Raw genomic sequence first — 25,747 nt, forward strand, 5'->3', positions numbered from 1 at the left:
ACCAGAAGCGGTCATGTAACTGGTATCGCCTTTATTTTTGCAAAGGAGTTTCTCCTTCCCGTTCAGTGATAGGCTAAGAAATGGAACTCTGCACATGAAAAATTACCTGAATTCTGGTCTGTGCATGAGACGCCCCATTCCGGGCTCAGGAACTCTGAGGAATTATGTGGCAGAATCTGTGATTTCAATCGAAGCTCCGCGATACTCACCATCCCCTAAGTGTGAGGTGAAAGTGAGGTGTTATTCACCGAGACTAACATTGCCCTTTTTTGTTGCTAGTGCAAACTAAAGCACTTTAGAGATGAGAATGGGTCTATGTGATGTTCGAGTGTGCAGAATATAAGAGGATTTCTGGGTCAGTCAGGGTCTGACGCTTAGAAGGGGAGGAAGGCAGTGTGAAGAGGAGGGTAAGACCCGCGGCACCCCTGAGCCTTCGATAAGAAGTGGTCATTTTTCTGAAGTGTGTAGGTACTTGTAAATAGAACTGGGGGGCCTGCAGGTCAGAGAGGGCGGGCTGTATTATATCATACTACATCGTGTAGAACAACGTACAAGGTCAAGGGAGGTTCAAGATTAAGCGTTGTCTGTAGGGTTAGGTGCACAGTACAAGGTGTTCTGAATATCAAGCTCGGTTAGTTGTATTACAGTATACAGGATAGGGTGATATATTATCTCATGTTTATTTTATCTAATATGGGCCCCATTATAAGGCCTCAGCTGTGTCTCCATAATGTCTCCTATTACATTACCCTCACTTTTTCCTCCCTCTAAGTCGGCAATATTAGCATTTAAAGAAACTCTTCTGGAGGGTGGGTGAAGTAAATGGTGATTGCTCTGAGATATGTGGAATTACTGTGGGGATTTGGCATCTGATTCCCTCAGTAATTCCAGAGTACTATGATTGCATAAGATTATTGGTATGTGATCATGTCTGTGCGAACAATAGCTTTACAGCATCATATGTATCTTTTGAAGCCCAATTAATCTTTCTTCCTTCTTTATATAGCTATTGTGTCTCAGCCCCTCTTTAGACATTTCAGTGCACATTACTAGGACCAAATCATGCAAATTTCCGCCTCTCGGCACAAAATGGTCCCATGCAGTGTGTTGCGATAAGCTGAAAGCATAGCCCTTGAAGCATCTTCCACTTTGATACCGGCCATGAAAAAACCCTGATTGACCAATCTGTTCATCCTCTCTGCTTGGCCATTACTCTGTAGGTGATGACGACTAACACATTTATCTTGAATCAAGTTCCATCCAAATACTGCTTCATCTCCCTCAAGACAAATTGTACACCATTATCCGAACCCAATTCACACAGAAAACCCTCACTTCCATGTACAAATCATACTTTCAACCAATTTGACATGTACTCCACAAGCACAATGTCAAATTTCTGATGCACAGGAAGCATCTGAAACAGACCTAAAAAATCATTCCATTCATTGCCCCACACTCTGTCAGGAAACCCCACTTCTGTCATAAGCAGAACTCTGTATATCATCCTTTTATCATTTTGCAAACAACTGGTAACTCTCTCCAATGAGTTTTTCCACATCCCTGTCCATGGCAGGCTACCAGTATTGCATTGTCAGTCGTTTGTTGCTAGATATCACACCTAAATGTCCTTCATGGCTCCCCCCTGACAGAATGAACTTGGCCATCAGTTTGCAGTTCACACAACAAATCGTTTTTCATTGGGCCATTCTTTCCTCATGAAATGAATCACTTTCAGTAAAATAGAATCTTCATCCAATGTCTTTCTATACTTTTGCCCCCACACACAGTCTTTACCCGGCCAACAAATACTTGCAGCAATACATTCCACAAACTCACAGTCATTCTTTTTGTTCTTATGTTCCACATCTTCCTGCCCCCAGGGCAGTCGGGGCAAGCAATAAGTATTTTTGTTCCTCTCTCCTGCAGTGTGTTCGACCTCAAAATTATGTTTCAAAAGTTTCAAACTTAACCTCACCAACCTGGCAGTAGCCTGCTGGTGTTCACATTATTACCATTCAAAAGAGGTTGATTATCAGTTCATATTCTGAACTTGTTCCCACACAAGGATGACTTAAACTTTTCAGTTGCCCATGCGCAGTCCGACATCCCACGCTCAATGGTCGAGTGTTTACGTTCATGTGGTCGCAGTGTGTGTGATGCCATTGCACATTCCTCATATCCTTTGCCTTGAGTCACTACAGCGCCATTGCCAATGCTACCAGTATCATCAGTGATAGAGCACTCATTGCCTGGTAGATATGGACTCAGAAGTGCTGCATTGAGCAGTTTTCCCCTAATCTCTGCAAATGCAACCTCCTGTCCCCAACCCCAGATAAATAAAACCTTCTTATTGAAAAGGTTGTGAAGTGGTTCAGCAATCACCACAACATTTTCAGTACATTTTGAATAAAATTCATACATTCCTGTGAGGAGGACCCCGAGAGTAGGGCCCTGAACCCCCGTTACCAGTCATGGAAACCGGAGATGCCACCGAAAACCAGGGGGCGGCAAGGGTTAACCTGTTGCACCAGACCTCACCTTGCAGGAAGAAGGAGGTGGCTTTACGGAGAAGGACCAATCAGGAATGCCGACAAGAAAAGAAAATGGTGGAGACGGAAGACGCGGAGAGACCCAATGAGGAGGTGGCTTTACGGAGAAGGACCAATCATGAAGGCCGACAAGAAAAGAAAAGGCTGAGATGGAAGACGCGGAGAGACCCAATGAGGAGGTGGCTTTACGGAGAAGGAGGTGGCTTTACAGAGAAGGACCAATCAGGAAGGCCGACAAGAAAAGAAAAGGCAAAGACTGAAGACGCGGAGAGACCCGATGAGGAGGAGGCTGGAGTGTGCATCGAGTTGTAGCAGCAGGATGCCTGAGGAGAAAAGAGGGAAGAGACGTTGAGAAAACGGGACGACGACGGCAATGATAACCCGGAGGAAGTAGAGGAGTGGAGCGAGGATTGGTGGATCCCCACCAACCCCAGGAGGTGCGTAAACGTTGGACAGTGAGCGAACCGGGCAAAGTGAGGGCACCAAGCTAGAAGGGGAGGGCATATTGAGGTACAGGGAGGAAGTCAAGGGGTGGTTGTACTGCACCAAGCTAGAAGGGAGAGCATATTGAGGTACAGGGAGGAAGTCAAGGGGTGGTTGTACTGCACCAAGCTAGAAGGGGAGAGCATATTGAGGTACAGGGAGGAAGTCACGGGGTGGTTGTACTGCACCAAGCTAGAAGGGAGAGCATATTGAGGTACAGGGAGGAAGTCAAGGGGTGGTTGTACTGCATCAAGCTAGAAGGGGAGAGCATATTGAGGTACAGGGAGGAAGTCAAGGGGTGGTTGTACTGCACCAAGCTAGAAGGGGAGAGCATATTGAGGTACAGGGTGGAAGTCAAGGGGTGGTTCTACTGCACCAAGCTAGAAGGGGAGAGCATATTGAGGTACAGGGAGGAAGTCTAGGGGTGGTTGTACTGCACCAAGCTAGAAGGGGAGAGCATATTGAGGTACAGGGAGGAAGTCAAGGGGTGGTTGTACTGCACCAAGCTAGAAGGGAGAGCATATTGAGGTACAGGGAGGAAGTCAAGGGGTGGTTGTACTGCACCAAGCTAGAAGGGGAGAGCATATTGAGGTACAGGGAGGAAGTCAAGGGGTGGTTGTACTGCACCAAGCTAGAAGGGGAAAGCATATTGAGGTACAGGGAGGAAGTCTAGGGGTGGTTGTACTGCACCAAGCTAGAAGGGGAGGGCTATTAAGGTACAGGGAGAAGGTCAAGGGGTGGTTGTACTGCACCAAGCTAGAAGGGAGAGCATATTGAGGTACAGGGAGGAAGTCAAGGGGTGGTTGTACTGCACCAAGCTAGAAGGGGAGAGCATATTTAGGTACAGGGAGGAAGTCAAGGGGTGGTTGTACTGCACAACGCTAGAATGGGAGGGCATATTGAGGTACAGGGAGGAAGTCTAGGGGTGGTTGTACTGCACCAAGCTAGAAGGGAGAGCATATTGAGGTACAGGGAGGAAGTCAAGGGGTGGTTGTACTGCACCAAGCTAGAAGGGGAGAGCATATTGAGGTACAGGGAGGAAGTCAAAGGGTGGTTGTACTGCACCAAGCTAGAAGGGGAGAGCATATTGAGGTACAGGGAGGAAGTCTAGGGGTTGTTGTACTGCACCAAGCTAGAAGGGGAGAGCATATTGAGGTACACGGAGGAAGTCTAGGGTGGTTGTACTGCACCAAAGTAAGCCACATATTGTCTTTTCTTTCATGAGGATCTTTCCTTGGTGTCTGCCTTTATTTTTCTTTCACCGTTTACCGATGTCTTGGGCTATTACTCGTCTCTGGTGATTCTCTTCCTATAACTCCTGAGTGACTCGGCTTGAATTACCTACACGGGGGGCCGTTAAGCCCAGGGCCGTATTAAATAGGCGTTAGCCCCCACTTCATGCACAACGTGGTGTGGTGACGGGCACTTTCCCATCTCCTGACCTAGTAATTTTCCGAGAACCTGAGTCTTGTTGTCCTTTTTTTGTTCTTTTACTTTCAAGCCATCTGGGGGACGGACAGTCAAAGGGGATATCCGGAATCACCAGGATACAGGAACACACACCAGAAGAGACTCTCCGATCACCCGCCAGGACAGCAGCTCAAGAAGAACTCATGATTTTCTCTACAAACTACAAATAAACCAGAACAATTGATAAACTCCTAAAGCCTCAAAGCTTCTATTTCCGCCCATCCCTCCCACAATTCCCTTAAACTCAAGTTGTTGGTCACAGTGTTTTGGAACAGGTATTTTAGTGACTGTCAACAGGCCAGGCCATAGTGAAATCTCTTTAGCTGAAACCACATGCCCAAATTATTCATCCAATCATACATTTATCTTTTTTTTTTAAATCTCAAACCTCTTTTCAGGAAGGCTCTCAAGATATTCCAAGTGTACGCATTTGGTTATCTAACTCTTTGCCGAAAATTAAAGCATTGTTTTGGAACACCAAAACTTCAGAGAGACCATTCACCTCCTCTGCCATCCTTCTTTGAAACATGGCTGCTGGAGGGGCCAGACCAAATGGCATTGTGTAATACTGATTTATTCCATCAGGAACTACAAATGTCATCATCTGCCTTCATATCCAATTTTGAGAAGATGTTTGCTCTAGCAAGTGTTGTCATTTCATCTATTATCAATCAATCAATCATTTTTAAAGCGCACTACATACCCGCGAGGGGTCTGCTGGGGGGTCGGGTGGGGTGCTACTAATCGAACAGCCAGGTCTTGAGTATCCTCCTGAAGGTCAGCAGGTCTTGGGTCTGTCGTAGGCTCAGTGGGAGAGTGTTCCATGTCTTGGCGGCGAGGTCGGAGAAGGATCTCCCACCGGTGGTTGTTCTTCAGATGCGCGGGACGGTGGCGAGTGAGAGGTCGTTGGAGGTAAGCTGGCAGTGGGGGATGTAGAAGGAGAGCCGTCTGTTGAGGTAGGCTTGGCCAGTCTTGTAGAGTGCCTTGTGTGCGTGGTTGAGGAGCTTGAAGGATATCCTCTTGTTGACAGGGAGCCAGTGCAGGTTTCTCAGGTGGGGGGTGATGTGGCCGTGGTGTGTTACGTCGAGGATTAGTCGTGCCGAGGCGTTTTGGATGCGTTGTAGTAGTTTGATGAGCTTGGTGGGGCCTCCCGCATAGAGGGTGTTTCGGTATTGAGTCTGCTGCTGACGAGGGCCTGGATGACTGTCTTTCTTGTATCTGTCGGGATCCATCTGTTGATCTTGCAGAGCATGCGGAGGGTGTTGAGGCAGGAGGAGAAGATGGCGTTGACTTGCTTGGTCATTGAGAGCGTTCAGTCGAGGATGATTCCCAGGTTGCGTGCGTGGTCGATGGGTGTCGGGGCTGCCCCCTGTGCCGTTGGCCACCAGGAGTCGTCCCAGGTTGAAAGGTTGGAGCTGAGGATGAGGACCTCCGTCTTGTCTGAGTTCAACTTCAGACGGCTGGTCTTCATCCAGTCGGCGATGGCCTTCATTCCTTCGTGGAGGTTTGCTATGGCGGTTATGGAGTCCTTGGTGAGGGAGAGGATCAGCTGAGTGTCATCGGCGTAGGATATTATGTTGAGGTCGTGCTGTCGGGCTACGTGTGCGAGCGGGGCCATGTAAATGTTGAACAGTGTCGGGCTGAGGGAGGATCCCTGGGGGATGCCACAGATGATCTCGGAGGCTCGGGGGAGGCGGACGCTCTGGGTTCTGCTGGAGAGGAAGGAGGTGGTCCAATCCAGAGCCTTGTCTAGGATCCCGGCGGCGTGGAGGCGTGCGCCTAGTGTGCGGTGGCAGATGGTGTTGAAGGTGGCAGAGAGGTCTAGGAGGATGAGTGATGTGGTCTCGCCACTTTCCAGCAGGGTCCTGATGTCATCAGTGGCGGTGATGCGGGCAGTCTCAGTGCTGTGGTTGCTCCGGAACCCGGACTGGGAAGGGTCCAGGATTCTGTTTTCTTCAAGGAATCGGGTTAGCTGTGTGTTGACGGTTTTCCTGATGACCTTGGCCGGGAAGGGACGCAGAGAGATGGGCCGGAAGTTCTTGAGGTCTCTTGGGTCCGCCTTAGGTTTTTTGAGTAGGGCGTTGATCTCGGCGTGTTTCCAGATCTCTGGGAAGGTCGTGGTCTTGAGGGGGAGATTGATGACATTGTGCAGGTGGGGTGTGATGGAGCTGCTTGCTCTGTTGAAGACGTGGTGCGGGAATGGGTCTGATGGAGAGCCGGAGTAGATTGAGCGCATGGTCTTGATGGTGTAATCAATGCTCACGCTGGCCCAGGCTAGCAGGGGGTCATGGTCAATGGTGTATGGAGGGTCTGTTGTGTTGCTGTCTGTTGGGGCTGTCTGGGTGTTGAAGCTGTCGGGATGTCTACTATCTTGCGGTGGAAGAAGGTGGCGAGGGAGTCGCACAGGGCTTGCGACGATGGGATGTCGTAGGTGTTGGAGCTGGGGTTTGAGAGTTCTTTCACGATGTTGAAGAGCTCCTTGCTATTGTGTGCGTTGTTGTTGAGGCGGTCTTTGAAGGAGGTCCTCTTGGCCACCCTGATGAGGTGGTGGTGGTTGCGGATGGAGTCCTTGTGTCCTGCGTGGCTGTCCGGAGTTTGTTCACTGTGCCATTTCTTCTCTAGTTTCCGGCAGGCTTGCTTGGAGGCTAGGAGTTCTGGGGTGAACAAGCTGGCCCTCTTCCTGGTGTCTCTGTGGGGGGGGGTTCTTCAGCGGGGCTAGGGTGTTGGCGCAGTCCTCGATCCAGTGTCTGAGGCTGTGGGCAGTGTCGTCTGTGTTTGAGGGTTCGGTGGGCGGGCTGAGTGCGAGGTTTGCGTGTAGTTGGTCTCCGGGGATTTTGCTCTAGCAGCGGCGGGGGATCTGTTGGGTGCGGTGGTGTGTGGTGGGTTTCAGGAAGGCGAAGTGGATGCAGCGGTGGTCGGTCCAGAGGAGTTCGGTGGTGTGGCTGATGGAGACGTACGGGCTTGAGGAGAAGACGGGGTTGAGCGTGTGGCCGGCGGAGTGGGTGGGCATTGTGACAAGTTGCTTCAGTCCGAGGTTGGCGAGGTTATCAATCAGATCTATTATGGTTAAAGGATGATGTAGGACAGTGCCCTTTTTGTAAGGTCCCCCCTGCAACCCCACACTTTTTTCCCAATGCTGATGGCTTTGACCTGCTAACCAGACCCCAGAGGCTCTGCTCTCTCCCAAAAACTGTTACATGTGAATTGGTAACCCCAATTGGCAAGGACTTTAACCCGCTTGTAAGTCACTGGAATGTGGTACCTGTGGTACCCAGGGCAGGGCCATTAAAGGTATCATTAGGGCCTGAAGCTCTGTTTGTGCCACCCCGATGTTAGCAGATCTGCCATTACAGACTGCGGAAGCAGTGCAAACCTCTCAGACTCGACTTTGTTTTCCATGGCATCTTTCTTTCTCTGTCTCTGGTGGTCTTTTCTGATGTCTGCCTCTATCATTTCCAGGAACTTTTCATCTCTATCTTTCCATACCTTGTCTCTGCCTCTCTCTGTATGAATTTAATTTGAATTTAAAATTACTTATAAAGCGCACGTTCGCCAGCGGCTTCATGGCGCTACAACAAACAGAAACAGGGTGGGCTAGCCCATGTAGAATAAATAGTTCAGATTGTGGGGGGAATAGTTTAATTAAAGGCTTTAGAAAACAAAAGGGTCTTAAGTTGCTTTCTGAACTGGGAGTAGAGAGTCAGGGTCCTAAGCTCAAGGGGGAGGGAATTCCAGAGGAGTGGGGCAAGGGTCGCAAATTTCGAACCGCCCCATTTCTTCCTCCGAAAACGCGGGACCGTAAGAAGGGCCTGGGTGGATGAACGGAGGTCTCTGGTGGGGACGTAGGGAGTAATCTCAGAAGAGATAAAAGCTGGAGCCGTGCCCAGTCTCGCTTGAAAAGTGATGGAAGCCAGCTTGAACTGGACACGCTCGCGAACGGGGAGCCAGTGTAAAGATTTAAGGAGGGGGGTGACATGGTGAAATTTAGGTAATTTGAACACCAGGCGGGCCGCCTGGTTTTGGATCTGTTGCAACCGCCTAAGACTATATGCAGGTATACTGGCATATAGGGCGTTGCCGTAATCCAGGCGGGAGATGACCATCGCCAAGGTGATCAATTTAAGGGCTTGAAAAGAAAAGAAACGGGACACCTTGCGTATAGTACGCAGTAAGAGAAAGGAAGAGGACACCACAGAACTGACCTGGGAGTGAAGAGTGAGTTGAGAATTGAGCTTAATACCTAAAGTTTTTACTGAGGGAGAGGGGACAGGTGGGGAACCGAGGGAAGGGGGCCAGAACAAAGGAGACCAGGGGCTGGATGAACCACCTGTTAACACCAGTTCGGTCTTATCTGGGTTAAGTTTTAGATGGTTGTGGTTCATCCAGTCGCGAATGTGGGTCATAGTAGATTGAAAATTAGAGATAGAAGACAGAGAGGAAGAAAGATCAAAAACAAGTTGGAGGTCGTCAGCATAGTTATATACTGCGACCTCCATCTGCTGAAGAGAAAAGATGAGCGGGGCAATGTAAAGATTGAATAAGAGGGGAGAAAGAGAAGAGCCCTGGGGACCCCGCACTGAACTTTCCGGAAATCCGCGGTAAAATCACCCAGGCGAACAGCCTGGGTGCGGTCCCTCAGGAAGGAGGATAACCAGACCAGTGCAGTACCTCCGATCCCCGCCGCCCTGACACGGGAGAGTAAGATGGTATGATCAACCGTGTCAAAGGCGGCTGAGAGATCGAGCAGTACCAAGGCCTGGGTCTTATTGGTATCCATTCCCTCCCTGAGGTTGTCAAGGACAGAGAGTACCACGGACTCCGTAGAGTGTGCGGGGCGGAAACCGGCCTGGCGGGGGGCTAAGACCCCATGCATCTCCACAAAAGTGCTCAGGGTGCGAGTAACGTGGCGCTCGAGCACCTTTGCTAAGAATGGCAAAAGGGAGATGGGGCGGTAGTTGGCCGGGACCGAGGGGTCCGCACCAGGCTTCTTGAGGATGGGAACGATGATAGCAGTTTTCAGAGGGGTGGGCACCACACCCTGGGAGAGTGAACTGTTAAGGAGGTGAAGAGGGGGATCAGAACATGAAGAAAAAATGTGACGGAGGATGTGGGAGGGACAGGGATCAAGAGGGGAACCAGATTTGACCAAGGGAATTATTGAAGTAAGACATTCCTTAGTCAGCGGAGGAAAAGCGTCAAGATGACCCTTAGGGGGAGGACACCGAGGGTCCACAAACGTAGGAGAAGGAGGAGGAATATTGGCCTTGATAATAGAAATTTTCTGAATGAAAAAATTATTGAGGGAGTGACAGAGTTCAGGTGAGGGAGTGGGTTTCAATGTAGTTCTGTCAGAGAATGCCAAGTTGTTCACAATCGAAAAAATTACTTTCGATTGGTTCTCTGCGGCGAGGATTTTGGAGGAGAAATAAGCTGTTTTAGCCCCTAAGATGGCCTGCTTATACTGGGCTAGGATGTTGATAAACTCCAGTCTTAATAGGGGACAGTAATTTCTCCTCCAGGCACGCTCAGCTCTGCGTACCGCTAATTTGGCAGTCTTAAGATCCTCATTAAACCACAGGTTGGCATCCTTCTCCCGCTTAGATGTGACCCGCTTGAGTGGGGCAATAGAGTCACACCCAGAAGTGAGCCACTGGTTGATGGAAGCGGCTTGGGAGAGGGTAGATAACCCCTGTAGTGAGGGGTAGGAGGTCATAAGTGAGTCAGAGAGGTTGTCTAGGTCAGCTCGTCCCCAATCCCGGACCCACACGTTTTTAGGAAGTGAAGGTTTGACCGGGGGGTATATAGAAAGGGTAAAAGAAATCGAGTGATGGTCCGACCAGGAGCAGGGTAAAATAGAAACAGAATTTACAGGGCAGAATCTCTGTCTTTTTCACTGCACCTGTGTCTGCCTCTTTTCTGCTTTTCCGCTCTCTCTCTTCCACTGATGGTGTCTGCCTCTTTCAATGCCCCAGTCTCTGCCTCTCTCTTTATCTTTCATTTATGACCGTGGCGCGGCCTGCCAGAACCAAAAACAAACCACAGATGTATTTCCTTGCAGTTAAACAGCACTCCCATGCAACAAATTCACGTCGCACAAACGGAAACACGCTGGGGTTAGTTCCAGCAAACGAGAAGAATATCCTCTTATGAAAATCAGGGCCTGTTTATAATTCTTGGTCTGTGGATTTAGCACTTTATTTTGAAAACTATTAGGAAAGTAGCAATTATGTGAAAATGCAATAAAAGCAGGGGGTGCAAAATCAGATTTGCTTGCCTGAAAAAGAATTATTTTTAACACCCAAAACAGCTGTGTCAAAGCTTTTCCTGTTGAGCGAAGAGAAAATAAAATGTGAATATCAATTTTTTTAAGTAGCTTTTTTAGTCAATGCTGCCCAGCATTAGTAAAGCCTATTGGCCCAAACAGCAAGGCCTATTGTCTGTGCCAATGCTTGTTTTAATTGGGCTCTGGATCCGCGGATCTCCACCGATTCACACAGTGGGTGCGCGCTAACCGGCGTGGTGGATCCTCCTGCGGCAAAAATACAATGTTTTTGGGCAATTTCTTTCCCAAGAGGGGTCCCCCACAGACCCCTACATTAGTGCCATGGGGTCAGGATACCTCTATCCTGATCCCTCATATCCTATTTACACTTTATTGCCCCCCCCGAAACCCATGTCCCAATTCACAAAATGGCGGCTGCAACTTTTTGCTAAGGTTCCAGCCAGACAATGACAGCATTGCTGTTGGCGCGTGGATCCGCTCTCAATATATACATACATCTTTTTTCTTAAAGAACTCCAAAACTACTCAACAGATTTACACCGAAAAACAAAGAGCACTTTCTGACCAAGATCTAGATTTCTGTCAAACGTGGTTTAATTCCGTTCAGCGGTTTGAGCTGTAGTCCTGTCGAAAATCCTGTGGGAATTTGCATGGGGAAATCGTGTTTTGGGAACCCCCACTCCACTTTTTCATGGCCCCTGCTTGACGAATCACCCCAAACCTATCTCTCTCTTTCTCTCTCTCTTACTTGGGTGTTGAAATAAGGTAAAAAGGAACAAAAAACAAACCTGAAGTTCACCAGGTATAATTTACTGATCTAACCATTACATGTGCCCCCATCATACTCTGCTTATGCCCCCACATATTACTTCAATCATGATATGTTAAATTACATCATTGATGAGATCACTTTTGACCTCTCAAACAGCATTACTGATGACATCATAGTCATAAGCAGCATAACGTTACTCAATGTACATGTGGAAGTCAATAGCATGAAAATAGTGTAAGCCCAAGAGACAAGTGTAAATGTGCATTTTAAAAACTATACTGTGCATGCTTTTCAAATCGCTAAAGTTCAGATGGAAGAATTACTCCATGTTGAAAAAGGTAATATCTGAGTGCACCTCACGTGGGTGAGAGAGGTATATTTGAAAGTAGGCTGTGGCTTTAAGCCCATTCGAAAGAAAATCTGTGAAAAAGGCCAAAGTAGCTGTTGCCAATTCATTAAAAATCTGGATTTCTGGCCCAAGTTAAGTAGTTGTGACACAGTGGCCAGAGACATTTTATAAGCTGTGCATATTTATTTGTAGAACTTAACTAAAGATTTTCAGGCATTACAGAATATTGAATAATATAACATGTAGGGGTGTCCCACTTAGAGGAGTTTTATCTTTTTCTAGTGCTGTGGCCATGACCCTAAGGTCGCAGTTGTGATGCCCATCTCCAGGATGTGTTCAGTGTATTTGACTAATCTTCTTAGCGCTGTGCCCATGGAGCCCTACAGAAGCAAACGTATACTTGTCAACCTCTGCACTTAAAATCTGGATCAATCTGAAGTCTTTAAGTTGATAATAGGAAATTGGTAAGCATGTTGAATTACTTAATGTCAACACACTCAATAGGACGGTGTCACAATGTCTGTATGGTGTCATCAGTGATGTCATCAATATTGTCAGATGTGATGTAATATATGAGGTCATAAGCAGTGCATGGCGGGGGCTCAAGTTCTAGTTTGGGTTATAGTTGGTAAATATTAGTGTTTGTTTTGGTTATTTAACATTAGTTTTTGTAGCATTTCAACACCTAACTATAATGTTACTTTGAACCTTAAGTCAAACTGGACTTAAGTTATTAGTGATACGAAAACACTCTTCCTATGGAAACTCTGACCTAACTATAACTACTGCCACTGCGCTGTGTGTGCGCAGACTCGTAACTCGTATTTACTCAACTCCCCACAGAAGAGGTCCAAGCCAGTACTCCTGGATTCCTAATTAGGTCGAGACCTGCCAATGCGCAAGCATTGCAGCTCGACATATAGAGGTGGATCAGGAAAGCTGACCAAGGGGCTTTGGCAGGCGGATTACGCAGAGTGCATGTGCCCATGCACGAGCTTGCCATTTGCTCCCCGAGCCGCCTCGCATCATCGCATCAGACCCGCCACAGCAATGCCGAGAGCTTCAGATCTTAAAGGAATGCTCTCCCCCACCCCCCTCTGCGCAATGCCACTCCAAAGACTTTTTTTTTACACCCCATATGCTCGAGCCTTGGCATCAGCCGCCTGCTCCAGACTTCAAAGGGATCCTCTCCCCCGCCCCCTGCTTCACACTTCGAAGGAATACGCCCCCGCAATGGCGAGAGCATTTCGCGGCCGCTTTTAATTTCATTTCACGGCCGCTTTTAATTTCATTTTGCGGCCGCTTTTTCCACTAAGAGAGTTTGCAAGTGCAATAGTTGTTTCTATAAAACTCTCTTATGTGAGCACTCAGTACCAGCGGATGGGAGGTAAGCATGCCGTCTCACCATCCATTGCCAAATACCCTTAGTTACTACCCGCGTCCCACACTAAATGCCTCACTTGTTTTTTTTACTGCAGAGTGGTCAAAGTGGAGCATCACTTTGGTTTTATTGGTGTTGTAGGTGAATTTCTTTGTGAATGCTGCTGTGCTAATAAAGAAAGACGAGCCTAATCCTCGTCTGTGTCCTTCATAGAACTGAAAAGTGTCCTGGAAAGCTAGGACATCACCTACAATAATACAGCGACTCATTGAGAGTCATGGAGCAGGGCTCGGTAATAGAGGTACAGGCATACTTGGAGAAAGAGGTTCCGAATTACAGAGGTCAGCTCGTGGACACGGCTTGCTTGCTGCAGTTCTGACACAAGAGTGTCTGTTTTCCATAAAGAATTGCTAGTTTTGCAAAAACTCTCATGGTGACCGGTTTCCTCAGTATGGTTTTGTCATGCCTACATGGATCTCGATTTATCGGACTGCTTGTTTGTCTGTGTTCCGCACTGTTGTAGAATCCTGTCATGCGCCGGGTTTATCGTTTCTCTTAGGCATGGCTACAAATTTCAAATTGCGTACCCTATCCTGATTTGTTCTTAAATTCTATAATTTCCCGATGTAAGGGTTTTGAAACGGGCCGTGTTTTGCACTACGTATTTGAGGTGCCGTCGTTGCGCCCACCCTGCACAGGCCTCTGACATGTCATGTTATGGTCGTGAAAACGCACATTTGTGTGGACAAAGGCCATGCAGGCAACAAGCACAGCTGTAATTACAGAGGTGGCCTCGTTTGCCTGACCCTGCTACGGCCATCTCCCTTACCGATGAAAGGTATGTTATACATCACTTTTAAATTGTAGGGCCTAAAACGACTTTCTTTTTTAGCTTTCGACAGATGCTGTCATTGATATTTTCCATTTGTAAGAGACGAAAAACGAGACCGCGAAATCATTTCAGCAGAGAAAAAACAGATACTGTGACAACTTTAGGAACGGATTATGAACGTATTTTCTTTGCAAAGTGAAGAACATGCCCTTCCATCCCAGCGAAGCCCTTCCATCCCCCCTCTCACCACTCTCCACTCTGTCCCCTCCCACCACTCTCACCACTCTCTCCTCTCACCACTCTCCTCTCACCACTCTCCCCTCTCACCACTCTCCTCTCACCACTATCCCCTCTCACCACTCTCCCCTCCTCTCGCCCCTCTCTCCCCTCCTCTCTCCCCTCTCTCCTCCTCACTCCCCTCCCTCTCCCCTCTCCTCTCTAGCTCTCCCCTCTCCTCACTCTCCCCTCTTCTCACTATCCCCCTCTTCTCACTATCCTCACTCCCCCACTCTCTCCTCTCTCACCACTTTATCCTCTCTCATCACTCCCCCCTCTCACCACTCTCCCATCTCTCACCACTCTCCCCTCCCTCTCTCACCTCCCTCTCACTTCAATCTCCCCTCTCCTCACTATCCTCACTGTCCCCACTCTCTCCTCTCACACCACTCTCTCCTCTCACACCACTCTCTCCTCTCTTACCACTCTTCCCTCTCCTCACTCTCCACTCCCTCTCTCACCTCCCTCTCTCCTCACTCTCCCCTCTAACCACTCTCCCCTCTAACCACTCTCCCCTTCCTCTCTCCCCTCTCCTCACTCTCCTCTCCCTCTCCCCTCTCCCCTACCCCCTTTCCCCTCTTCTCAACCTCTCCCCTCTCCTCACTATCCTCACTCCCCCTCTCTCTCCTCTCTCACCACTCTATCCTCTCTCATCACTCTCCCCCTCACCACTCACCCCTTTCACCACTCTCCCCTTTCACCACTCTCCTCTCTCTCCTCGGTATTCTCCTCTCTACCTCCCCCTTCTCTCTTCACTCTCCCCTCTTTCTCCTCTACCCTCCCTCTCTACCCTCCCCTCTCTCCTCTCCCCCTCTCTCCTAACTCTCCCCTCCTCACTCCCCCTCTCCCCTCCCTCTCTCCAGTCCCTCTATCCTCACTCTCCCCTCTCTCCTCACTCTTCCCTCACCCCTCTCCTCACTCTTCCCTCACCCCTCTCCTCACTCTCCAATCCCTCTCACCTCCCTCTCTTTCCCATCTCTACTCACTCCCCTCTCTCCTTACTCCCCTCTCTCCCCTCCATCTCTCCTCTCCCCACTCTATCTATCTATTGCTCTCACTCTATCCATCGCCCTCACTCTATCGCATCACCACAGCATCACTCAGCACCACCACAGCATCACTGAATGCCACAGCATCACTCGTCGCCACCACAACATCACACAGCGCCACCACAGCATCAATCTGTGCAACCATTCAACAATAACTGGTTCAAATATGTTCTCTCAATGTTTCAAGCTTTATTACAAATGTCACAAAAAGATGTTAATATTTCACTTCTGTTCTTGGATTTTCGTCACAATAAAATACACTGAACATAATCTTCATAAGTTATTTACAAAAGTTTAAGCTATTGCCATTATAAATTACAATAACTTTTATTTAAGTATTAATTAATAAAAAAAATTAAGAGCCATTGTTATTTGTAATATCACTACATGTAAATCACGTAGATACAACACATATTGCATTTCAAATGCTATAGGTGTCACATTTGCAAAAATTATAACTATTGACATTGTAAATGACAAAGCTATTCATTTTGCTATTTTTAAAACCAACACATAAATAAAAAAATTGTCATTTACAATACCAATAGCTCAACTTTCCTAATACGAGACCTATTGCATTGCAAATGCTTGTTTTTGTTAAGCAAGTGTCGTAGTGATGCATTGTGGCTTAACAACAAGCCTTTCTCTACCTCAAGTGAACTGCCCTAATCTCCATAGATCTGCATCTTTTGGTCCGCGATAAACAATCAATAGTCATTGCCTACTCCTTTTCACATCCTCAGTCGCAATCCTTTTTAGGATACATTTGTTTTGTGCACCAATGCACCATACTAAAAACAGGTTCATTATAATCCTCTTTGTTCATTCATACAGTTTTTAGAGCTTTACATTCATTTTCATGGTATTCGGCATCCGCTTTGGTTCTGTCATTAGTTAACATAGAAATGGGACTCTCGACCTGTCACAAATGTATAGTATAATTATTGTTTCTATAGCATCCAGCAGTTTGTTTCTACTATGTAAATGCATGTGGGACACCTACCTACTCTGCACTCAAGTGGAAAGCTCCACCCAAGAGGTCACGTACCAGCCAAACAGCGCATCAGTCTCCCAGCCCACCTCTCGCCGCACCCGCTCCGCGGGTGCCGCTTCGTCGGTGGGTGTTGGTAGAGGCAGTATCCAGAGGAACAGAGGCGAGGACACCGGCAGAAAGACAGCAAGGCGGTAAGGGGCGCGAGGGACCAGCGGGGCTGCGAGCGTGCGGGGACTTCATTTCCCAGAAGTCCCTGCAAGACCAAGGAAGAGCTTCCGGTCCGCTCTCCCTGCTGGCCCGCCCCCGCCCATCCAACCCTGCTAAAAGCGTCCCTTTCCCTCCACCTTGTGGGACACCTACCTACTCTGCACTCAAGCGGAAAGCTCCACCCAAGAGGTCACGTACCAGCCAAACAGCGCATCAGTCTCCCAGCCCACCTCTCGCCGCACCCGCTCCGCGGGTGCCGCTTCGTCGGTGGGTGTTGGTAGAGGCAGTATCCAGAGGAACAGAGGCGAGGACACCGGCAGAAAGACAGCAAGGCGGTAAGGGGCGCGAGGGACCAGCGGGGCTGCGAGCGTGCGGGGACTTCATTTCCCAGAAGTCCCTGCAAGACCAAGGAAGAGCTTCCGGTCCGCTCTCCCTGCTGGCCCGCCCCCCGCCCATCCAACCCTGCTAAAAGCGTCCCTTTCCCTCCACCTTGTGGGACACCTACCTACTCTGCACTCAAGCGGAAAGCTCCACCCAAGAGGTCACGTACCAGCCAAACAGCGCATCAGTCTCCCAGCCCACCTCTCGCCGCACCCGCTCCGCGGGTGCCGCTTCGTCGGTGGGTGTTGGTAGAGGCAGTATCCAGAGGAACAGAGGCGAGGACACCGGCAGAAAGACAGCAAGGCGGTAAGGGGCGCGAGGGACCAGCGGGGCTGCGAGCGTGTGGGGACTTCATTTCCCAGAAGTCCCTGCAAGACCAAGGAAGAGCTTCCGGTCCGCTCTCCCTGCTGGCCCGCCCCCCGCCCTTTACGCCTCCTACATAACAACATCTCTCTCCCGCAGCGCGGGACGCAGCTCGGGCGAAGACAGGGCAAAGACAGGGCCGTTTGAGGCCATTCGAGGACGGCAGAGGACGGCCACGGCCCTGTCACCCTGAACTCTACGTCGATCCCCTAGCCCCCCACGAAAACAAACGCACATCATTGGGACTCAAGATGCGTCCCAAAACAAGAAGCGCGACCAAGAAAGTGGCTCTGGTGACGCAAGTAACCGGCCCTATAGACCTCTTTATATCCAGGGTCAATGATACCATCGACAAAAGCATCATCCTACTGGAGAAAAGAGTCTCTTTGGACCTCATGCAGGCAAAACGATCCTCGCTCGGTTCACTTGCCACTGCAAATTCCCCCGTTCACCCGATGGCTAATAACTGCTCCCTGCCACTCCCAATAACCATCGCTCCTACGTTGACCGTTCCAAATTCCGTCGATTTGTCCGTAACCCAATCGGACTCTGATCAATCATACGTCGATCTCGATGCAACCCCAGACCTAGAAGCCTGCCAATCACCGGTCGAGAAATTAGACCAGAGTGCCGTCAGTAATTCTGTACCACCTGACCCAGAAATGATCCTAGAAACAACAAAAATAAGGGAAATGACCTCCACCAACCCCAAGGCAATGCCAATCATCAAGGAAAAACCAAAGACAAAAAGAAAGAACCATAACTTGATCACACCTACCCCAAATTCCTCGGCAGGCATCCCCTGCTGGGTGGAAAACATGGTTATGGATTTAAAATCCGACCTTGAGGCAAAAATCACAGCGCAGATCAAACCACTCATATCAAAATTGGACAGACTCACGTCATTAATCAACACCAAATGTAGTTGTAAACCAAGCAGGAATGGTTCCGCCCCAATGCAGGGAGCACAGGAAATACTTTAAAAAAAACCATCCAGTACCAAACAAATAACTAGCATAATAAACAAGTCCAATATCTCACTAACCAAAAAAGCGGCAGTAACACATCCATTAGTCAAAAAAGGGACCAATCTGGATGCCCCCAAAAACATCCCGGATGCGGTAGATTCTCCCTCCGCCACGCAAACAGGTCCAGAAGGTCAACCAAAAACAAATAACAGGCAAACGAAAGGAAATCCCACCATTCCAGCAGAGACCCCCTCCCAAGAAAAACCACCAGATCTGAAGACCAAGCAACCTCGGCCCAAAATAATCAACTTACCTCCGGAAGCTTCTCCCTTCGTGGTGGTGCTAACAGCAGTTCCCCCACTGAAGGAGGGCGCAAGAGAAACCTTCGCAGAGCTGAGGAATAAATGTGCCCAGTGGCTCCAACTCCATAGACCACTACCCGCCCACATTAGGGGCGACATCTTCTCCGCACGTAGAGGAGATTGGGTTGGTAGAAGCACGAAGGCAATAGCGGGGGACGTCATCAGTATCAAATTCAGGGAGATAGGGGCAGCAAACTACATTTGCAATTCGTCCAATAGAGGACCTGCCACACAAATAAATCCCCTTCCCTTGTCCTACTTCCTACCCCCATCCACAAGGCAAAATTTCTCCTCGTTCGTACACTCAACAAACACCAGCCTTATAAATCCCTCCGATTATAACACGTATCATCCCCAACACCACCCAGATAGGCCAAGATCCTTGCAAAACGTACAGTTTCCAGCTTTTCAGTGGCAACCACCTGCCTTATTTCCCCAACCCATTCCCCTTGTTACCCAACCTCCTGTAAACCCACCTCAATATCCACATCACAACACTCAACAATGGTGGCAACCTCAGCAATCTACGCACTATAACACCCACTTATGGCAACAGCCGCGGCAAGGATGGTTTCCCCCATTCAATCCACTAGGCCCAAACCACCAAGGCAGAGACAGGAATGAATGGAGTGGACAGGACCATCGGATAAAGCACAACGACCCCACACGCTGGGATAGTTGGAACGGCCTCCACTTAGCAAACAGATATAGTCCCCTGGACTGCGTCGATTGACCACCACAATCTCAGGAATATTCCCAAAATCATATAGACCGTATGGAACCCATCGAACTCCCATCAGTCCCTCCAGACCGAGAGACTCCACCTACTCCCGTGAAACTAAATGAACTAAAAAGAACAAAAAGCCCAAAGGACAGCCTAACAAACCTGAGTTTGATTTCATGGAACATCGCTGGATTAAGGACAAAAATAGAGGATGGGACAATCCTGTCTCACACGCTTAACCACCAAGTATTATGCATACAGGAGACATGGTCACTACAAGAATATCACCTGCAGGGGTACAAGACGTACTCGTCTCTCGCGCAGTCGGGACATATAGGCAGACCAAAGGGAGGTCTGTGTATTTATATAGCTAACACTATCCAAAATGCTAGAACAAAGGTTATTGAACTGGCACCAAATTTGCAGATCCTAGGTCTTTACTTCCAGAAAAGAGAGTCGATGATCATTATCAACTTCTATAACAATCTGGATGAATTGGACTTAGAGAGAGTTTTGGCCCATCTCCATGAAACACTAACTACCCTCAGAATGCAGCAAGGAGAAGGAGGCCCGGCAACAATAGTATGGGCAGGCGACTTCAATCTTCACGCCTGTACCCAACTAAAAAGAAAATGCCCAGGCATGGTGACAGAAGACGGCCTCTTACTTACCCATTTCTCGCACACCAAAATGGGAAGGCAAATGAATGATCTCCTATCCGATCTGGATCTCCAGATAGTAAACACCCTGGACTATGGGGAAAACTCACTTGCACCTACTTATATAGGAAGAGGTCACCAAACTACGGTAGACTTTATAATTATATCAGTCTCCCTACAATCAAGAGTAAAGAACTTTGAAGTACTACCGAATTCCCAAAGTGACCATGCAATACTAACTCTGGAAGTCTCACTAACTTATCAAAAATGTTCTCCAGCAATAATAGCAAACGCATTGACTCAGGAAAATATCAACGTGGATAAAGCAAATGGGTATACCATAAAGTGGGAGAGGATCAATCCAGATGAACTCACCAAAGAACTAATAAGATCAGTGTACCCCCAAATTGAAACCTGTTTGGATATAGCTACTAATGACACGGAGCTTCTAACTAACTTTGCCCAAATTATGGAAAAAACAAAGATGCTACTTACAAGAAAACAAAAATCTGACTCATCCCGGACCACTGGCTGGTTCAATCAAGAGTGCACTAAGGCTCATACAAAACTAAAGCTAGCCTTAAATAAAAACGATAGGGATTCCAGAACAATAGCCACTCTCAGGAGCGAATACCTAAAAACAAGGAAAAAGAGGAAAGAGGAACTGAAGCAAGCGCTGTGGCACGAACTCCATACTAGTGCCCAGGAAAAAAATTCGACAGCCTTCTGGAGAATTATTAGAACTCCTTTTTTGGCGGACGACACTTGCCCAAAAATCGAAGCCGCCATAGACGCTGCAACTTGGGTATCACATTTCACTAGCATCTTTCAAAAACCAATCCATGACCAAGAGCTGGAAGAAGGGGAAAAAACATTCCCACCATACCCAATAGATATAAAATTCGAAATTCCTGAAATTCTTGTGGCATTGAACTCTACCAAAAAAGGGAAAGCTCCAGGGCCGGATGGTGTCCCGGCAGACCTTTTTAAACATCAAACAGATCTTTGGGCACCAATTCTAACAAGGGTCTGTAGCGCTACGGCAAAAATAGGAATTCTAGAGTCTTGGACCAGGTCCATAATGGTGCCGATTTTCAAAAAAGGTAATCGTATGGACCCCGCCTGCTATCGCCCAATCTCCCTGTTGGACTCGCTGGGGAAAATAGCAGGAAGAGTGATACTAGAAAGACTACAGGATTGGGCGGAAGAAAAAGGTATCCTATCCGACCTCCAATTCGGATTCAGAAAAGGACTAGGTACTGTGGAGCAAGCCCTAAATTTATCAATAATTTTCGGAAAATATGTGCATGCAAAGAAAGCAAAACTTTATATGACCTACGTAGATCTGTCCGCGGCTTTCGACTGCGTCTCCCACACAAAATTGTGGTCCCTTCTAGCACAGATGGGGGTAGACCAACCACTCCTGAACTTTCTAAGGGAACTCTATTCCAACCCATCCGCAAGAGTTCGCTACGGGACAAAGGGAGAACTGACGGAGTCCTTCACAGTAGAGCGTGGGGTCAGACAGGGATGTGTCCTGGCACCCTTTCTTTTCTCCCTCTACACCAACAACTTGGAGGTCGAGCTACTAAAGGGTGCCCGTGACCTCCCAATGGCCAAACATCGCCCGATCCCCGCTCTGCTGTATGCGGATGACGCCGTCCTCCTCGCACAAACTCCCCGTGAACTCCAAAGGTCCCTAAACAGATACTCCCAGTATATGAGAACTCTTGACCTCCATATAAATGTGAAAAAGACTTTCGTAATGAAGGCTGGGGTCGGGAAAAAACAGCAAAAATCCATCTACCTCGACAGTCAAAAAATTGACTCAACAAATGATTATTGTTATCTGGGGGTCATGATAGACAATAAACTCTCCTGGAAACCAGCAGTAGAAGCCAGAAAACATTGTTTTAAAAGAGCACTAGCAGCTTTGGTGTCGTTTTCTCAAAAATTAGGAAAACGTCCACCCAGGGAACTGCTAACCATATATAAAGCCAAGTGCCAATCTACAGCCTTATATGGAGCAGGACTATGGGGACACACGGACGTCACTTCTCTGCAAATCGCAGAAAATAAGTTTTTTAGATTCATCCTATCTGCCCCCAAAACTTCCTCCGTTTACGCCTGCCACTTAGAATTAGGGGCACCATATATTGAAGATCTTGCCAAAATCCAACCACTTCTACTTTGGCGACGTATTTGGGTGTCAGACACAAACGACCTCACAAAAACAATATTGGCGGATGCAATGTCTCTGGACTACGTTTTAAAAATCAAATGGCTGGCCTATATTCGGACCTTTCTTAGCGACCTTGGAATGGAAAAAAATATTATCTTAATCCCGAAAAAATTGGAGAACTCGCAAACGATAACTTAAAAAAGCGAGCGTTGGATCATTTGACAAATTTGAGACTTCAGGCAGAAGCTGGAAAACAGTCGGTGCAGCATGCTACGCTGGTCCAATCTACTCTTTCAATGCAGCCGTACTTAAATCTTGACTTTGGTACCTTTGAACGATTTCTCCTGATAAGATTCAGACTGAACATATTTCATAAACTGGTGGCCTTTCCAACGCCAAATGTTTGGGACTTAAATTTACCTCCATGTCCGTGTGATGGGATATCAAGTCAATCCTCTATTCACACAGTTTTGTTCTGTAAATTTTATCAGGAACACCGCAAACTCTGGCTACTGACCCTTTTAAAATCTTGGGGTCTTAGACAATGCAGAGCAGCCATGTTGAGTTTGCAGCTTTTGGACACCGAAGCCACATGTTACCATGTCCTTAATTTTCTGAAATGTATATACAGACATCGGAAAAACCTTTAATAGTACTGTAATACCTTTTTCTGCTTTTTAATTAATTGGTAAACCAGATCCCATTGAAGATTTTTTAATTGTAATTGTAATGCTTTTATGGATCGTAATAATCCGAATAAAGTTTATATTTTTTTTTTTTTTTTTTTTTTTTTTTTTTTGCATGTGGGTTCATCAGATGATGTCATTCTTTTGTGGTGGATCATAATGAGTCCAAGCAATAGAGCCTGGCCCTTAGCAGCTGAGCAAACTAGAGGGGAGCGGGTGAAATGAGAACTATGGTTTCAAGTATCGCAATGTATTATTCGATGCTCTGTTCCATTGCAGAAGAGTAGAACCCTATCTATGAATATATTGCTTGGGACTCGACAGTGAGGGTATAATTATACAATGCAAGTCATTGCGGTAATACCAGAGCGAGAACCCCAGTGGGCACATGATTTCCTACAATCACATATTCGCCCACGTGTACACATCATTCATACTGGATCAGATCCTCTGATATATTCGGTTTTACAGACCCAGTGGGCTCTATTCTGAAAAGCAGGCATCGCTCAATTAATCCAGAGTTTGTATAGTGCAGCTACTCACCCCTGAGGGTCTTAAGGCGCTGAGCGGAGTGGGGGAGGGGCTTCTGATCCCTCTGGGCGTGGAGGTTCCGTTGAAAAGCCGGGTCCTGAAGTCCTTCCTGAATTGGATCAGCGACAGGGATTGTCTGAGATGGAGGGGCAGGGTGTTCCAGCTCTGGGCAGTGAGGTAGGAGACGGCTCTTCCTCTGGCTTTGGTCTTGTGGATCCGTGGGACGGTGGCCAGGGCAGGTTGAACGGAGTGAAGTCGTCTGGCGGGTACATGTAATGTGAGGCAGTGGTTCAGGTATGCTGGTCCTATGACGTGGAGAGCTTTGTAGGCATGTGTGAGGAGCTTGAAGGGGATTCTCTTGATGATTGGGAGCCAGTGGCGTTGTCTGAGGTGCTGATATGTGGCTGCAGCAGGGGATGTCTAGGACCAGTCTGGCTGTGGCGTTTTGGACGTTCTGTAGTTTCGTGAGCTGTTTCTAAGTGACGCCTACGTAGAGTGCATTACTGTAGTCAAGTCTGCTGGTCATGAGTGTGTGTGTGATCGTCTTTCTAGGTTCTGTGGGGATCCAGCTGAATGTCGTTTGAAGCAGGATGAGGATACAGCGTTGATATGGTGGTTCTTTGTGAGTGAGGAATAGAGTATGATGCCGTGGTTGTGTACACAGTCTGTAGGAGTGGGAGGGGCTCCTAGTGCGACGGACCACTAGGAGTCGTCCCAGGCTGAGGGGGCGGGTCACAGGATGAGTACTTCGGTCTTGTCTGAGTTGAGCTTGAGGCAGCTGTCTTTCATCAAGGTAGCAACGACCTTCGTTCCGCTATGAAAGTTGAATCAGGCGGCTGTAGGTTCATTGGTGAGGGAGAGGATCAGCTGGATGTTGTTGGCTTAGGAGACGATGTTGAGTCTGTGGTTTCTGACAATGGCTGTGGGGGTGCGGGGGGGCATGTAGACGTTGAAAAGGGTGGGGCTCAGGGAGGAGCCCTGGGGCATTCCATGGCTGATCTTTGTAGGTTCTGAGAGGAACAGGATAGTCTGACACTCTGTGTTCGGCAGGTCAGGAAGGAGTGGATCCAGTCCAGTGCCTTGTCGTTGATACCGGACTGTTCAAATTGGGCGCAGGGTCAAGACGAATTTGCATATGGCTGAGTACAAACTGGAATGGCATGGTGAGCAAAAAACTATGGATTTAGGCCCAGATCTCTGAACTGGGGTGAATGTATGACATTGTTCTGGATTCTTTTTGCATTTGTCACTCTGAGTGGAATGGGTATGCCCAGACGTGGGTCCCGGCTCTCCATGCCACTGGAGTCAAGCTATCCTTGCTGATGAGGGGTGAAACACCGAATCCAGTCCTAGGATGCTTGTTACCAGTTCTAGTATGCTTGTTTCCAGTCCAGGGAGGACCTGGCCTGGCAGTTCGGACTGGACTGTTCCCATTGGACGCAGGGTCAAGGCTGATTTGCATATGGCTGGGTCCAAACTGGAATCGCATGGTGAGCAAAAAAACAATGGATTTAGGCCCAGATCTCTGAAATGGGGTGAATGTATGACATTGTTCTGCATTCTGTCCATCAATTGTTCTTTCTGCATTTTTCGTGGATACCAGTGTTCTGGAATCTTGTGATTAGGTGCGGTGGGAGATGTTGTCGAAGGTAGCCGAGACGTCCAGTAGGATGAGGGTGGCGGTTTCGCCCCAGTCGAGGAGGGAGGGGATGTCGTCGATGGCGGCGAGGAGTCCGGGATCGGTGCTATAATTGCTTTGGAAGCCAGATTGGGATTTGTTCAGGACATAGTTCGCTTCAATGAACTTGGAGAGTTGGGCATTGATGGCCTTTTCGATGACCTTGGCAAGGGGGGGACTAGGGAGATAGGTCTGAGGTACTTGAGGTCTGTCGGGTCGGCAGACAGCTTCTTCAGCAGGGGTTGATCGTGGCGTGTTTTCAGCTGGCAGGGAAGGTGACAGTTTTGATGGAGCAGCTGGCGCTGCGGCTGTTCAATGGAAGATGTGATGTGGGCAAAGATTCAGTGGGAGTGGATGCCCTGCATTATCGTGAGTGTGTCATTTGTGGTGAGTGGAGTCCCGTTGAGCACGATATGTTGAGGTAAGGCCTTGTTGTGTGCGGTGGTGGCAAGTCAAGTCAAGTCAAAAGATTTGTATAGCGCGCTACATACCCAGAGGGTCTCAAGGCGCTTGAGGAAGGGTGGGGAGTTACTTGTCGAATATCCATGTTTTGAGTTGCTTTCTG

General features: G+C 48.2%; 1 protein-coding gene across 1 annotated transcript in view; it reads left to right on the forward strand.

Annotated features, from left to right (window-relative positions):
• Nucleotides 1–25,747, forward strand: part of LOC147736888 (uncharacterized) — a 43,480-nt gene that overhangs the window by 10,054 nt on the left and 7,679 nt on the right. The gene's annotated exons all lie outside the window — the stretch shown is intronic.

This window comes from Lissotriton vulgaris, chromosome 1_2, assembly GCF_964263255.1.
Source record: "Lissotriton vulgaris chromosome 1_2, aLisVul1.2, whole genome shotgun sequence".
Taxonomy (NCBI): domain Eukaryota; kingdom Metazoa; phylum Chordata; class Amphibia; order Caudata; family Salamandridae; genus Lissotriton; species Lissotriton vulgaris.